This window comes from Pimephales promelas, chromosome 2 (assembly GCF_988280905.1).
Source record: "Pimephales promelas chromosome 2, fPimPro1.hap1.1, whole genome shotgun sequence".
NCBI classification, from domain to species: domain Eukaryota; kingdom Metazoa; phylum Chordata; class Actinopteri; order Cypriniformes; family Leuciscidae; genus Pimephales; species Pimephales promelas.
In genome coordinates, this window is record NC_142770.1 from 25,889,105 (window position 1) to 25,906,168 (window position 17,064).

The 17,064-nt window shown below is 36.1% G+C and overlaps 1 protein-coding gene across 1 annotated transcript in view; it reads left to right on the forward strand.

The window, feature by feature from the left end:
- anos1b (anosmin 1b) overlaps positions 1 to 17,064 on the forward strand; it is a 175,421-nt gene that overhangs the window by 95,265 nt on the left and 63,092 nt on the right. The window lies entirely within an intron of this gene.

Below are 17,064 nucleotides of genomic sequence, written 5' to 3' on the forward strand. Positions count from 1 at the left end.
GGCAATTCATTCCAAGCAACTGCACTCGAGTACAACAAAAAAAATCTTTTAAACCGGTACAAATATATATTATTTATCCTTGCCCTTGTAGAAATACCATGAACATGTTTCATCAAATACGATTGACAATTAGCATACAGTTTTGATTAGCGGTTTGGTTCTGTCCTGGGCAAGGACTCCTAGCATGGATAAGAACAGCAACTAGAAAAAAAAGTTTGATGACAAACTTTAAGTTGGCTTGAGAAAGCCGGACCAGCGCGTTTGAAGTTTTGAATGAAGTTTTAAAGATAGATTAGAAAGAAAGAAAGAAAGAAAGAAAGAAAGAAAGAAAGATGGATAGATTAGTTAGAAAGAAAGATAGATAGATAGATAGATAGATAGATAGATAGATAGATAGATAGATAGATAGATAGATAGATAGATAGATAGATAGATAGATAGATAGATGTTTTTGGCAAGAAGCTAACATGATTAGCATGTAGCTAGCTTGATGCTAATTTGATTAGCATGTAGTTAAGATGATTAGCATGTTGTTAACATGATTAGCATGTAGCTAGCATCATAATAGCATGATTAGCATGTTGCTAGCATCAAGCTAACGTGTTTTTATCAAGAAGCTAGCATGACTAGCATGTAGCTAGCATCATGCTTACATGATTAGCATTTTGCTAGCATCATGCTAGCATGTTTTAGCAAGAAGCTAGAATGATTAGCATGTAGCTAGCATCATGCTAGCATGATTAGCATGTTGCTAGCATCATGTTAGCATGTTTTTAGCAAGAAGCTAGCATGATTAGCATGTAGCTAGCATCATGCTACCATGATTAGCATGTAGCTAGCATCATAATAACATTATTAGCATGTTGTTAGCATCATGCTAACATGTTTTTAGCAAGAAGCTAACATCATTAGCATGTAGCTAGCATCAAGCTAGCGTGATTAGCATGTTTTTAGCAAGAAGCTAGCATGACTAGCATGTAGCTAACATCATAATAGCATGATTAGCATGTTGCTAGCATCATGCTAGCATGTTTTTAGCAAGAAGCTAGCATGATTAGCATGTAGCTAACATCATAATAGCATGATTAGCATGTTGCTAGCATTATGCTAGCATATTTTTAGCAAGAAGCTAACATGATTAGCATGTAGCTAGCATCAAGCTAGCATGATTAGCATGTTTTTAGCAAGAAGCTAACATGATTAGCATGTAGCTAACATCATAATAGCATGATTAGCATGTTGCTAGCATCATGCTAACATGTTTTTAGGAAGAAGCTAGCATGATTAGCATGTAGCTAGCATCATGCTAGCATGATTAGCATGTTGCTAGCAAGAAGCTAGCATGATTAACATGTAGCTAGCATCATGCTAGCATGATTAGCATGTAGCTAGCATCATAATAACATGATTAGCATGTTGCTAGCATCATGCTAGCATGTTTTTAGCAAGAAGCTAGCAGGATTAGCATGTAGCTAGCATCATGCTAGCATGATTAGCATGTAGCTAGCATCATAATAACATGATTAGCATGTTGCTAGCATCATGCTAGCATGTTTTTAGCAAGAAGCTAGCATGATTAGCATGTAGCTAGCATCATGCTAGCATGATTAGCATGTAGCTAGCATCATGCTAGCATGTTTTTAGCAAGAAGCTAGCATGATTAGCATGTAGCTAGCATCATGCTAGCATGATTAGCATGTAGCTAGCATCATGCTAGCATGATTAGCATGTAGCTAGCATCATGCTAGCATGTTTTTAACAAGAAGCTAACATAATTAGCAGAAAGCTAGCAAGATTAGCATGTTATTAGCATCAAGAAAGAAAGAAAGAACGAAAGAGAAAGAAAGAATTTTTAGAAAGAAAGATGGATAGATTAGTTAGAAAGAAAGATGGATAGATTAGTTAGGTAGAAAGAAAGATGGATAGATTAGGTAGAAAGAAAGATGGATAGATTAGGTAGAAAGAAAGATGGATAGATTTGTTAGAAAGAAAGATGGATAGATTAGGTAGAAGGAAAGATGGATAGATTTGTTAGAAAAAAAGATGGATAGATTAGTTAGAAAGAAAGATGGATAGAATTGTTAGAAAGAAAGATGGATAGATTTGTTAGAAAGAAAGATGGATAGATTTGCTAGAAAGAAAGATGGATAGATTTGTTAGAAAGAAAGATGGATAGATTAGTTTGAAAGAAAGAAGGAAAGATTAGTTAGAAAGAAAGATGGATAGATTAGTTAGAAAGAAAGATGGATAGATTTGTTAGAAAGAAAGATGGATAGATTTGTTAGAAAGAAAGATGGATAGATTAGGTAGGTAGAAAGAAAGAACGATAGATTAGTTAGAAAGAAAGAACGATAGATTTGTTAGAAAGAAAGAACGATAGATTAGTTAAAAAGAAAGATGGATAGATTAGTTAGAAAGAAAGATGGATAGATTTGTTAGAAAGAAAGATGGATAGATTTGCTAGAAAGAAAGATGGATAGATTTGTTAGAAAGAAAGATGGATAGATTAGTTTGAAAGAAAGAAGGAAAGATTAGTTAGAAAGAAAGATGGATAGATTAGTTAGAAAGAAAGATGGATAGATTTGTTAGAAAGAAAGATGGATAGATTTGTTAGAAAGAAAGATGGATAGATTAGGTAGAAAGAAAGATGGATAGATTTGTTAGAAAGAAAGATGGATAGATTTGTTAGAAAGAAAGATGGATAGATTTGTTAGAAAGAAAGATGGATAGATTAGGTAGAAAGAAAGATGGATAGATTAGTTAGAAAGAAAGATGGATAGATTTGTTAGAAAGAAAGATGGATAGATTAGTTAGAAAGAAAGATGGATAGATTAGTTAGAAAGAAAGATGGATAGATTTGTTAGAAAGAAAGATGGATAGATTTGTTAGAAAGAAAGATGGATAGATTAGGTAGAAAGAAAGATGGATAGATTTGTTAGAAAGAAAGATGGATAGATTTGTTAGAAAGAAAGATGGATAGATTAGGTAGAAAGAAAGATGGATAGATTAGTTAGAAAGAAAGATGGATAGATTTGTTAGAAAGAAAGACTGATAGATTAGTTAGGTAGAAAGAAAGATGGATAGATTAGTTAGAAAAAAAGATGGATAGATTTGTTAGAAAGAAAGATGGATAGATTAGTTAGAAAGAAAGATGGATAGATTAGGTAGAAAGATAGATAGATAGATAGATAGATAGATAGATAGATAGATAGATAGATAGATAGATAGATAGATAGATAGATAGATAGATAGATAGATAGATAGATCATTAGTACATATAGAATGGTAGTTTAATTGAGTCTAGGGCTTCAGGGAATTTAGATTTGAGTTTTTGTTGTACGCTATTGGGCCACCGTAGTCTTGGCTCAATTTGACCATGCTGCAATGAAAGTCAATGGGATTTTTATGATTTTTAATATTAATTTTTAAGAATTCTGAAAGTCGAATCAGTCTAAAAAGATATAGCACACTAAGTCAGAACATTCTGAAGGTCTGACCCGAGTTTGGAGTTTGTAGAGTTAAAGCTCTAGGAGGAGTTAGAGTCAGAAAATTTTGAGTAAGAAGAATAATAATAACTAGAAAAAAAAGTTTGATGACAAACTTTAAGTTGGCTTGAGAAAGCCGGACCAGAGCGTTTGAAGTTTTGAAGTTTGAATGAAGTTTTAAAGATAGATTAGAAAGAAAGAAAGAAAGATGGATAGATTAGTTAGAAAGAAAGATAGATAGATAGATAGATAGATAGATAGATAGATAGATAGATAGATAGATAGATAGATAGATAGATAGATAGATAGATAGATAGATAGATAGATAGATAGATAGATAGATAGATGTTTTTGGCAAGAAGCTAACATGATTAGCATGTAGCTAGCTTGATGCTAATTTGATTAGCATGTAGTTAAGATGATTAGCATGTTGTTAGCATGATTAGCATGTAGCTAGCATCATAATAGCATGATTAGCATGTTGCTAGCATCAAGCTAACGTGTTTTTATCAAGAAGCTAGCATGACTAGCATGTAGCTAGCATCATGCTTACATGATTAGCATGTTGCTAGCATCATGCTAGCATGTTTTAGCAAGAAGCTAGAATGATTAGCATGTAGCTAGCATCATGCTAGCATGATTAGCATGTTGCTAGCATCATGTTAGCATGTTTTTAGCAAGAAGCTAGCATGATTAGCATGTAGCTAGCATCATGCTACCATGATTAGCATGTAGCTAGCATCATAATAACATTATTAGCATGTTGTTAGCATCATGCTAACATGTTTTTAGCAAGAAGCTAACATCATTAGCATGTAGCTAGCATCAAGCTAGCATGATTAGCATGTTTTTAGCAAGAAGCTAGCATGACTAGCATGTAGCTAACATCATAATAGCATGATTAGCATGTTGCTAGCATCATGCTAGCATGTTTTTAGCAAGAAGCTAGCATGATTAGCATGTAGCTAACATCATAATAGCATGATTAGCATGTTGCTAGCATTATGCTAGCATGTTTTTAGCAAGAAGCTAACATGATTAGCATGTAGCTAGCATCAAGCTAGCATGATTAGCATGTTTTTAGCAAGAAGCTAACATGACTAGCATGTAGCTAACATCATAATAGCATGATTAGCATGTTGCTAGCATCATGCTAACATGTTTTTAGGAAGAAGCTAGCATGATTAGCATGTAGCTAGCATCATGCTAGCATGATTAGCATGTTGCTAGCAAGAAGCTAGCATGATTAACATGTAGCTAGCATCATGCTAGCATGATTAGCATGTAGCTAGCATCATAATAACATGATTAGCATGTTGCTAGCATCATGCTAGCATGTTTTTAGCAAGAAGCTAGCAGGATTAGCATGTAGCTAGCATCATGCTAGCATGATTAGCATGTAGCTAGCATCATAATAACATGATTAGCATGTTGCTAGCATCATGATAGCATGTTTTTAGCAAGAAGCTAGCATGATTAGCATGTAGCTAGCATCATGCTAGCATGATTAGCATGTAGCTAGCATCATGCTAGCATGTTTTTAGCAAAAAGCTAGCATGATTAACATGTAGCTAGCATCATGCTAGCATGATTAGCATGTAGCTAGCATCATGCTAGCATGATTAGCATGTAGCTAGCATCATGCTAGCATGTTTTTAACAAGAAGCTAACATAATTAGCAGAAAGCTAGCATGATTAGCATGTTATTAGCATCAAGAAAGAAAGAAAGAACGAAAGAGAAAGAAAGAATTTTTAGAAAGAAAGATGGATAGATTAGTTAGAAAGAAAGATGGATAGATTAGTTAGGTAGAAAGAAAGATGGATAGATTAGGTAGAAAGAAAGATGGATAGATTTGTTAGAAAGAAAGATGGATAGATTAGTTAGAAAGAAAAATGGATAGATTAGTTAGGTAGAAAGAAAGATGGATAGATTTGTTAGAAAGAAAGATGGATAGATTAGGTAGAAGGAAAGATGGATAGATTTGTTAGAAAGAAAGATGGATAGATTAGGTAGAAAGAAAGATGGATAGAATTGTTAGAAAGAAAGATGGATAGATTTGTTAGAATGAAAGATGGATAGATTAGGTAGAAAGAAAGATGGATAGATTTGTTAGAAAGAAAGATGGATAGATTAGTTAGGTAGAAAGAAAGAACGATAGATTAGTTAGAAAGAAAGAACGATAGATTAGTTAGAAAGAAAGATGGATAGATTAGTTAAAAAGAAAGATGGATAGATTAGTTAGAAAGAAAGATGGATAGATTTGTTAGAAAGAAAGATGGATAGATTTGCTAGAAAGAAAGATGGATAGATTTGTTAGAAAGAAAGATGGATAGATTAGTTTGAAAGAAAGAAGGATAGATTAGTTAGAAAGAAAGATGGATAGATTAGTTAGAAAGAAAGATGGATAGATTTGTTAGAAAGATGGATAGATTAGTTAGGTAGAAAGAAAGAAGGATAGATTTGTTAGAAAGAAAGATGGATAGATTAGTTAGAAAGAAAGATGGATAGATTTGTTAGAAAGAAAGATGGATAGATATGTTAGAAAGAAAGATGGATAGATTTGTTAGAAAGAAAGATGGATAGATTTGTTAGAAAGAAAGATGGATAGATTAGTTAGAAAGAAAGATGGATAGATTTGTTAGAAAGAAAGATGGATAGATTAGTTAGAAAGAAAGATGGATAGATTAGGTAGAAAGAAAGATGGATAGATTTGTTAGAAAGAAAGATGGATAGATTAGTTAGAAAGAAAGATGGATAGATTTGTTAGAAAGAAAGATGGATAGATTTGTTAGAAAGAAAGATGGATAGATTTGTTAGAAAGAAAGATGGATAGATTAGTTAGAAAGAAAGATGGATAGATTTGTTAGAAAGAAAGATGGATAGATTTGTTAGAAAGAAAGATGGATAGATTAGTTAGAAAGAAAGATGGATAGATTAGTTAGAAAGAAAGATGGATAGATTTGTTAGAAAGAAAGATGGATAGATTAGTTAGAAAGAAAGATGGATAGATTAGGTAGAAAGAAAGATGGATAGATTTGTTAGAAAGAAAGATGGATAGATTTGTTAGAAAGAAAGATGGATAGATTAGTTAGAAAGAAAGATGGATAGATTAGGTAGAAAGAAAGATGGATAGATTTGTTAGAAAGAAAGATGGATAGATTAGTTAGAAAGAAAGATGGATAGATTAGTTAGAAAGAAAGATGGATAGATTAGGTAGAAAGAAAGATTGATAGATTTGTTAGAAAGAAAGATGGATAGATTAGTTAGAAAGAAAGATGGATAGATTTGTTAGAAAGAAAGATGGATAGATTAGTTAGAAAGAAAGATAGATAGATAGATAGATAGATAGATAGATAGATAGATAGATAGATAGATAGATAGATAGATAGATAGATAGATAGATAGATAGATAGATAGATAGATCATTAGTACATATAGAATGGTAGTTTAATTGAGTCTAGGGCTTCAGGGAATTTAGATTTGAGTTTTTGTTGTACGCTATTGGGCCACCGTAGTCTTGGCTCAATTTGACCATGCTGCAATGAAAGTCAATGGGATTTTTATGATTTTTAATATTAATTTTTAAGAAATCTGAAAGTCGAATCAGTCTAAAAAGATATAGCACACTAAGTCAGAACAGTCTGAAGGTCTGACCCGAGTTTGGAGTTTGTAGAGTTAAAGCTCTAGGAGGAGTTAGAGTCAGAAAATTTTGAGTAAGAAGAATAATAATAACTAGAAAAAAAAGTTTGATGACAAACTTTAAGTTGGCTTGAGAAAGCCGGACCAGAGCGTTTGAAGTTTTGAAGTTTGAATGAAGTTTTAAAGATAGATTAGAAAGAAAGAAAGAAAGAAAGAAAGAAAGATGGATAGATTAGTTAGAAAGATAGATTAGTTAGAAAGAAATATAGATAGATAGATAGATAGATAGATAGATAGATAGATAGATAGATAGATAGATAGATAGATAGATAGATGTTTTTGGCAAGAAGCTAACATGATTAGCATGTAGCTAGCTTGATGCTAATTTGATTAGCATGTAGTTAAGATGATTAGCATGTTGTCAGCATGATTAGCATGTAGCTAGCATCATAATAGCATGATTAGCATGTTGCTAGCATCAAGCTAACGTGTTTTTATCAAGAAGCTAGCATGACTAGCATGTAGCTAGCATCATGCTAACATGATTAGCATGTTGCTAGCATCATGCTAGCATGTTTTAGCAAGAAGCTAGAATGATTAGCATGTAGCTAGCATCATGCTAGCATGATTAGCATGTTGCTAGCATCATGTTAGCATGTCTTTAGCAAGAAGCTAGCATGATTAGCATGTAGCTAGCATCATGCTACCATGATTAGCATGTAGCTAGCATCATAATAACATTATTAGCATGTTGTTAGCATCATGCTAACATGTTTTTAGCAAGAAGCTAACATCATTAGCATGTAGCTAGCATCAAGCTAGCATGATTAGCATGTTTTAAGCAAGAAGCTAGCATGACTAGCATGTAGCTAGCATCATGCTAGCATGATTAGCATGTTGCTAGCATCATGTTAGCATGTTTTTAGCAAGAAGCTAGCATGATTAGCATGTAGCTAGCATCATGCTACCATGATTAGCATGTTGCTAGCAAGAAGCTAGCATGATTAACATGTAGCTAGCATCATGCTAGCATGATTAGCATGTAGTTAGCATCATAATAACATGATTAGCATATTGCTAGCATCATGCTAGCATGTTTTTAGCAAGAAGCTAGCAGGATTAACGTGTAGCTAGCATCATGCTAGCATGATTAGCATGTAGCTAGCATCATAATAACATGATTAACATGTTGCTAGCATCATGCTAGCATGTTTTTATCAAGAAGCTAGCATGATTAGCATGTAGCTAGCATCATGCTAGCATGATTAGCATGTAGCTAGCATCATGCTAGCATGTTTTTAGCAAGAAGCTAGCATGATTAGCATGTAGCTAGCATCATGCTATCATGATTAGCATGTAGCTAGCATCATGCTAGCATGTTTTTAACAAGAAGCTAACATGATTAGCAGAAAGCTAGCATGATTAGCATGTTATTAGCATCAAGAAAGAAAGAAAGAACGAAAGAGAAAGAAAGAATTTTTAGAAAGAAAGATGGATAGATTTGTTAGAAAGACAGCTGGATAGATAAGTTAGAAAGAAAGATGGATAGATTTGTTAGAAAGAAAGAAAGAAAGAAAGAAAGAAAGAAAGAAAGAAAGAAAGAAAGAAAGAAAGAAAGAAAGAAAGAAAGAAAGAAAGAAAGAAAGAAAGAAAGAAAGAAAGAGAAAGAAAGTATTGTTAGAAAGAAAGATGGATAGATTACTTGGGTAGAAAGAAAGAACGATAGATTTGTTAGAAAGAAAGATGGATAGATTTGTTAGAAAGAAAGATGGATAGAATTGTTAGAAAGAAAGATGGATAGATTAGTTAGGTAGAAAGAAAGAACGATAGATTTGTTAGAAAGAAAGAACGATAGATTATTTAGAAAGAAAGATGGATAGATTAGTTAGAAAGAAAGATGGATAGATTAGTTAGAAAGAAAGATGGATAGATTAGTTAGAAAGAAAGATGGATAGATTTGTTAGAAAGAAAGATGGATAGATTAGTTAGGTAGAAAGAAAGATGGATAGATTAGGTAGAAAGAAAGATGGATAGATTAGGTAGAAAGAAAGATGGATAGATTTGTTAGAAAGAAAGATGGATAGATTAGGTAGAAAGAAAGATGGATAGATTTGTTAGAAAGAAAGATGGATAGATTAGTTAAGTAGAAAGAAAGAAAGATGGATAGATTTGCTAGAAAGAAAGATGGATAGATTTGTTAGAAAGAAAGATGGATAGATTAGTTAGAAAGAAAGATGGATAGATTAGTTAGAAAGAAAGATGGATAGATTAGTTAGGTAGAAAGAAAGATGGATAGATTTGCTAGAAAGAAAGATGGATAGATTAGTTAGAAAGAAAGATGGATAGATTAGTTAGAAAGAAAGATTGGTAGATTAGTTAGGTAGAAAGAAAGATGGATAGATTTGCTAGAAAGAAAGATGGATAGATTTGTTAGAAAGAAAGATGGATAGATTAGTTAGAAAGAAAGATGGATAGATTAGTTAGAAAGAAAGATGGATAGATTAGTTAGGTAGAAAGAAAGATGGATAGATTAGGTAGAAAGAAAGATGGATAGATTAGGTAGAAAGAAAGATGGATAGATTAGGTAGAAAGAAAGATGGATAGATTTGCTAGAAAGAAAGATGGATAGATTTGTTAGAAAGAAAGATGGATAGATTAGTTAGAAAGAAAGATGGATAGATTAGTTAGAAAGAAAGATGGATAAATTAGTTAGAAAGAAAGATGGATAGATTAGTTAGGTAGAAAGAAAGATGGATAGATTAGGTAGAAAGAAAGATGGATAGATTTGTTAGAAAGAAAGATGGGTAGATTAGTTAGGTAGAAAGAAAGATGGATAGATTAGGTAGAAAGAAAGATGGATAGATTTGTTAGAAAGAAAGATGGATAGATTAGTTAGAAAGAAAGATGGATAGATTAGTTAGGTAGAAAGAAAGATGGATAGATTTGTTAGAAAGAAAGATGGATAGATTAGTTAAGTAGAAAGAAAGATGGATAGATTAGTTAGAAAGATAGATAGATAGATAGATAGATAGATAGATAGATAGATAGATAGATAGATAGATAGATAGATAGATTCTAAGTTCATTAGTTCATATAGAATGGTAGTTTAATTGAGTCTAGGGCTTCAGGGAATTTAGATTTGAGTTTTTGCTGTACGCTATTGGGCCACCGTAGTCTTGGCTCAATTTGACCATGCTGCAATGAAAGTCAATGGGATTTTTATGATTTTTAATATTAATTTTTAAGAAATCTGAAAGTCGAATCAGTCTAAAAAGATATAGCAACTCGAGTCAGAACAGTCTGAAGGTCTGACCCGAGTTTGGAGTTTGTAGAGTTAAAGCTCTAGGAGGAGTAGCAGTCAGAAAATTTTGGGTAAGAAAAATAAGAAGAAGAAGAAGAAGAATAATAAGTTTAAATAGGATTTCAGTAAGTTGGCTTTCTCAAGCCAACTTAATAATAATAATAATAAGTTTAAATAGGATTTCAGTAAGTTGGCTTTCTCAAGCCAACTTAACTAGATTAAAAAGTTCGTCGAGACAAACTTTAAGTTGGCTTGTGAAAGTTTGGAACAAAAAGTTTGAAGAAGTTTAAAATAGTTTGAAGAAGTTTAAAGTAGTTTGAAGTTTAAATTAGTCTGAAAGTTTAAATTAAGTTTAACTTAGTTTAAAGATAGATAGATAGATAGATAGATAGATAGATAGATAGATAGATAGATAGATAGATAGATAGATAGATAGATAGATAGATAGATAGATAGATAGATAGATAGATAGATACAGACAGACAGACAGACAGACAGACAGACAGACAGATAGATAGATAGATAGATAGATAGATAGATAGATAGATAGATAGAGTTAGAAAGAGACAGATAGAGATAGATAGATAGATAGAGAGATAGATAGATAGATAGATAGATAGATAGATAGATAGATAGATAGATAGATAGATAGATAGATAGATAGATAGATAGATAGATTCTAGGGTATTCTGGGTGGTTGCTATGGTGTTGCTAGGTGGTTGTTAGGGTGTTCTTGGTGGTTGCTAGGGTGTTGCTAGGCAGTTGCTAGGGTGTTCTGGGTGGTTGCTATAGTGTTGCTAGGTGGTTGCTAGGGTGTTCTGGGAGGTTGCTATGGTGTTGCTAGGCGGTTGCTAGGGTGTTCTGGGTGGTTGCTATGGTGTTGTTAGGCAGTTGCTAGAGTGTTCTTGGTGGTTGCTAGGGTGTTGCTAGGTGGTTGTTAGGGTGTGCTGGGTGGTTGCTATGGTGTTGCTAGGCGGTTGCTAGGGTGTTCTGGGTGGTTGCTATGGTGTTGTTAGGTGGTTGCTAGAGTGTTCTGGGTGGTTGCTATGGTGTTGCTAGGCGGTTGCTAGGGTGTTCTGGGTGGTTGCTATGGTGTTGTTAGGCAGTTGCTAGGGTGTTCTTGGTGGTTGCTAGGGTGTTGCTAGGCAGTTGCTAAGGTGTTCTTGGTGGTTGCTAGGGTGTTGCTAGGTGGTTGCTAGGGTGTTCTGGGTGGTTGCTATGGTGTTGCTAGGGTGATCTGGTGGTTGCTAGGGTGTTGCTAGGTAGTTGCTAAGGTGTTCTGGATGGTTGCTATGGTGTTGCTAGGTGGTTGCTAGGGTATTCTGGGTGGTTGCTATGGTGTTGCTAGGTGGTTGCTAGGGTGTCCTGGGTGGTTGCTATGGTATTGCTACTTGGTTGGTAGTGTTCACATATGGTTACTATAAAGTATCCATATTAGCATTTAGCTATTCACAGCTAGCATGTTTAGCATATTGAAAGTCCTATGTGCTAGCATGAGTCAAAAGACCCAACCCCCATCGCGATACAATGTTCTGATTCTGAGATATAGCTGTTAAAAAATGGTTGCTAGGGTACTCTGTTTGGTTGCTAGGGATTGGCTTGACAGCTGCCAATCATGAAACTCCAAAGGCTGCTTGTCAGTATGAATGATTTAAACCAACCCCCATCTCTATACGTTGTTCTGATGCAGAGATACAAATCTTGCTTAATGGTTGCTAGGGTACTCTGTTTAGTTGCTAGGGAGTGGCTTGGCAGCTGCCAGTGATGAATCTCCAAAGGCTGCTTGTCACTATGAATGATATAAATCAACTCTCATGACTCTATGACATTCAGAATGGAAGATATCCCTCTTTAGAATTTGGTTGCTAAGGTGCTCGTTAATTGTTGCTAGGGCGTGGCCAGAATTTGTTGAGGTGATGCATGGTTGGCTGTTTGCTACCCATAGTCAAATGAGACCACCCTCATGTTTATATGACACTAATATCCTGAGATATCCCTTCAATCTCTTTCAATGGAAGTCTATGGGAGTTGTTGCTAAGGTGCTCTAAATGGTTGCTAGGGCGTGGCTTGATAGCTTCACAGTAATCCTGAGAGACTGATTGGTCGTCTGAGTAAAATGAGCCCGCCCCCTTGTCTCTATGACACTGTGATCCAGAGCTATGTTCAATATAAAATCCTAATGCAATGTGTAGGACGGCCAATTTCATGTAAGTCAATGGGGCAATTTTGGGCAGCTCCTGCCCCCCAGGGGTGCAACTTTGACCCCACTGTGAGGTATTTTCTTACAGAGCCTGTCAGCCTCTTCAAATGTGGTACATTACAAGTTTCTAAGAAATCAGCAATATTTAGTATTGCACGAGGCCTGCGGCCTCGTGCCTATGGCCTACGGTTGCTAGGGTGCTGTAACTGGTTGCTATGGTGTGAATTTAGAGTTAATGAGTTTAGAGTTTATAAGTTTAATTGAGTAAGTGTCCAGAGTTTATTCATTTATGAGTTTAATAGTTTTATGAGAGTTTATAAGAGTATGAGTTTATGAATTGAGAGTTTATGAGTTTAGAGTTTATAAGTTTAAATGAGTCTTAGAGAGTTTAAGTTTAGAGTTTATTAATTTATTTTGAGTTTAAGAGTTTAAGATTAGATAGATAAGTGTCAGATAGATGAGTTCATTAGTTTGAATGAGTTTCAATGGCTCATATAGTGTATAGAATGGCAGTTTGATTGAGTCTGGGGCTTCAAGGTATTTAGATTTGAAATTTTGACAGTTGGGCAGTTTGAATTTCTCAATGGGAGTCAATGGGAGTTTTTTCCGACTTTGATCGTCATTTTTAGGAGAACCGTAAGTCCGATCAGTTAGAAAAGATATAGCACACTAAGTCAGAACAGTTTGAGTGTCCGTGCCGAGTTTGGAGTATGTGGAGTTAAAGCTCTAGGAGGAGATAGAGTCAGAAAATTTTCCGCTCAGAAAAAGAATAATAATAATAATAACTAGAATGTACATTTCCAGAGGAAAATGTGAAGTGGTGCTTGCAGTGGCAAAAAGCTCGATCGGTTGCTAGAGTGTGGCACATGATTGCATACAAGACACCAAACACGTCTGTACAATGTTTTTGTGATGAGATATGGCTTATTCAACTGAGATATGGCTTATTCATGTGTTCAGGTGGTTACTAGGGTATTCTATATGGTTGCTATGGTGTGATTATACAGTGCATGAGATGATATTTAAAGACTAGTTGACAGTCTGAGTCAAAAAAAGGCAAACTCCATGTTTCTTCTATTTTCTGGAGCTGAGATATGGCTTGAATATGTTGTTTTATGGTTGCTAGGCTGCCCTAAGTGGTTGCTAGGGCGTGAATATGAAGTTAGTATGTCACTACTTGTTGGCTGCATGATAGGCCGAGTGAAAAGAGCCCAACCCCAAGTCTCTATGACCTTCTGGTCAAAAGATATGATCTCACAAATTTTGTGCCAATGTTAAGTCTATGGGACTTTTTCTGTCCGATTTATCGCCCGCCAGACGAACATCGTACAACCGATCGCTTAGAAAAGTCATAGCACAGCTCTCCTTAATGACCGGGTCGATTTGACACCACATTCATGGATCTACGACAATAAATGCGGGAGGAGTAGCGTGCCAAAGTTTTGTCTTGGAGAATAGTATTCACAACACTAGAATGTACATTTCCAGAGGAAAATGTGAAGTGGTGCTTGCAGTGGCAAAACTCACCACCCGGTTGCTAGGGTGTGTTACAGAATTGCATACGAGCCAACAATCATGTGTGTACGATGTTCTGGGGCTGAGATATGGCTTATTCGTGTGTTTGTGTGGTTACTAGGGTACCCTACATGGTTGCTATGGTGTGCTTATACAGTTTATAAGATGATATTTAAAGACTAGTTGACAGTCTGCGTCAAAAAAAGGCAAAATCCATGTTTCTTCTATTTTCTGGAGCTGAGATATGTCTTGAATATGTTGTTTTATGGTTGCTAGGCTGCCCTAAGTGGTTGCTAGGGCATTAATATGAAGTTATTATGTCACTAATTGTTAGCTGCATGATAGGCCGAGTCAAAAGAGCCCAACCCCAAGTTTCTACGACCTTCTGGTCAAAAGATATGATCTCACAAATTTGGTGCCAATGTTAAGTCTATGGGACTTTTTTTGGCCGATTTATCGCCCGCCAGACGAACATCGTACAACCGATCGCTTGGAAAAGTCATAGCACACCTCTCCTAAATGAGAGGTGGATTTGACACCTCATTCATGGGTCTACGACAAAAAATACGGGAGGAGTAGCGTGCCAAAGTTTTGTCTTGGAGAATAGTATTCACAACACTAGAATGTACATTTCCAGAGGAAAATGTGAAGTGGTGCTTGCAGTGGCAAAAAGCTCGCTCGGTTGCTAGAGTGTGGCACATTTTTGCATACGAGACACCAAACACGTCTGTACGATGTTTTTGTGATGATAAATTGTTTATTCAGCTGAGACATGTCTTATTCATGTGTTTGTAGGGTTACTGGGGTACCCTATATGGTTGCTATGGTGTAATTATACAGTTTATGAGTTAATATTTAAAGACTAGTTGACAGTCTGAGTCAAAAAAAGGCAAAATCCATGTTTCTTCTATTTTCTGGAGCTGAGATATGGCTTGTATATGTTGTTTTATGGTTGCTAGGCTGCCCTAATTGGTTGCTAGGGCGTGAATATTAAGTTACTATGTCACTACTTGTTGGCTGTATGATAGGCCGAGTCAAATGAGCCCAACCCCAAGTCTCTATGACCTTCTATTCAAAAGATATGATCTCACAAATTTGGTGCCAATGTTAAGTCTATGGGAGATTTTTCGGACGATTTATCGCCCGCTAGACAAGCATCGTACACCCGATCTCTTAGAAAAGTCATAGCACACCTCTCCTTAACGAGCTGGTCGATTTGACACCTCATTCATGTGTCTGTGACAAAAAATGCGGGAGGAGTAGCGTGCCAAAGTTTTGTCTTGGAGAATAGTATTCACAACACTAGAATGTACATTTCCAGAGGAAAATGTGAAGTGGTGCTTGCAGTGGCAAAAAGCTCGCTCGGTTGCTAGAGTGTTGTACAGAATTGTATATGAGACAACAACCATGTCTGTACGATGTTCTGGTGCTGAGATGTGGCTTATTCATGTGTTTGTAGGGTTACTAGGGTACCCTATATGGTTGCTATGGTGTGATTATAAAGTTTATGAGTTAATATTTAAAGACTAGTTGACAGTCTGAGTCAAAAAAAGGCAAAATCCATGTTTCTTCTATTTTCTGGAGCTGAGATATGGCTTGAATATGTTGTTTTATGGTTGCTAGGCTGACCTAAGTGGTTGCTAGGGCGTGAATATGAAGTTACTATGTCACTACTTGTTGGCTGCATGATAGGCCGAGTCAAATGAGCCCAACCCCAAGTCTCTATGACCTTCTGGTCAAAAGATATGATCTCACAAATTTGGTGCCAATGTTAAGTCTATGGGACTTTTTTCGGCCGATTTATCGCCCGCTAGACAAGCATCGTACACCCGATCTCTTAGAAAAGTCATAGCACACCTCTCCTTAACGAGCTGGTTGATTTGACACCTCATTCATGTGTCTGTGACAAAAAATGCGGGAGGAGTAGCATGCCAAAGTTTTGTCTTGGAGAATAGTATTCACAACACTAGAATGTACATTTCCAGAGGAAAATGTGAAGTGGTGCTTGCAGTGGCAAAAAGCTCGCTCGGTTGCTAGGGTGTTCTGGGTGGTTGCTAGGGTGTTGCTAGGTGGTTGCTAGGGTGTTCTGGGTGGTTGCTAGGGTGTTGCTAGGCGGTTGCTAGGGTGTTCTGGGTGGTTGCTATGGTGTTGCTAGGTGGTTGCTAGGGTGTTCTGAGTGGTTGCTAGGGTGTTGCTAGGTGGTTGCTAAGGTGTTCTAGGTGGTTTCTAGGGTGTTATAGATGGTTGCCAGGGTGTTGCTAGGTGGTTGCTAGGGTGTTCTGGGTGGTTGCTAGGGTGTTGCTATGTGGTTGCTAGGGTGTTCTATATGGTTGCCAGGGTGTTGCTAGGCGGTTGCTAGGGTGTTCTGGGTGGTTGCTAGGGTGTTATAGATGGTTGCTAGGGTATTGGTAGGTGGTTGCTAGGGTGTTCTGGGTGGTTGCTAGGGTGTTGCTAGCTGTTCTGGTTGGTTGCTAGGGTGTTGCTAGGCGGTTGCTAGGGTTTTCTGTGTGGTTGCTAGGGTGTTGCTAGGTGGTTGCTAGGGTATTCTTGGTGGTTGCTAGGGTGTTGCTAGGTGGTTGCTAGGGTATTCTGGGTGGTTGCTATGGTGTTACTAGGTGGTTGGTAGTGTTCACATATGGTTACTATAGAGTTTTTATAACATTCATGGCATGATTTAGCACTTAGCTAATCAATATTAGCATGTAGCTATTCACTGCTAGCATGTGTAGCATGTAGCAAGTCATGTTTGCTAACATGAGTAAAAAGAGCCAAACCCCATCTCTATACGATGTTTTGATGCAGAGATATAGGTCTTGAAAAACGGTTGCTAGGGTACTCTGTTTGGTTGCTAGGGAGTGGCTTGGCAGCTGCCAATCATGAAGCTCCAAAGTCAATGTGAATGTTTAAACCAACCCCCATCTCT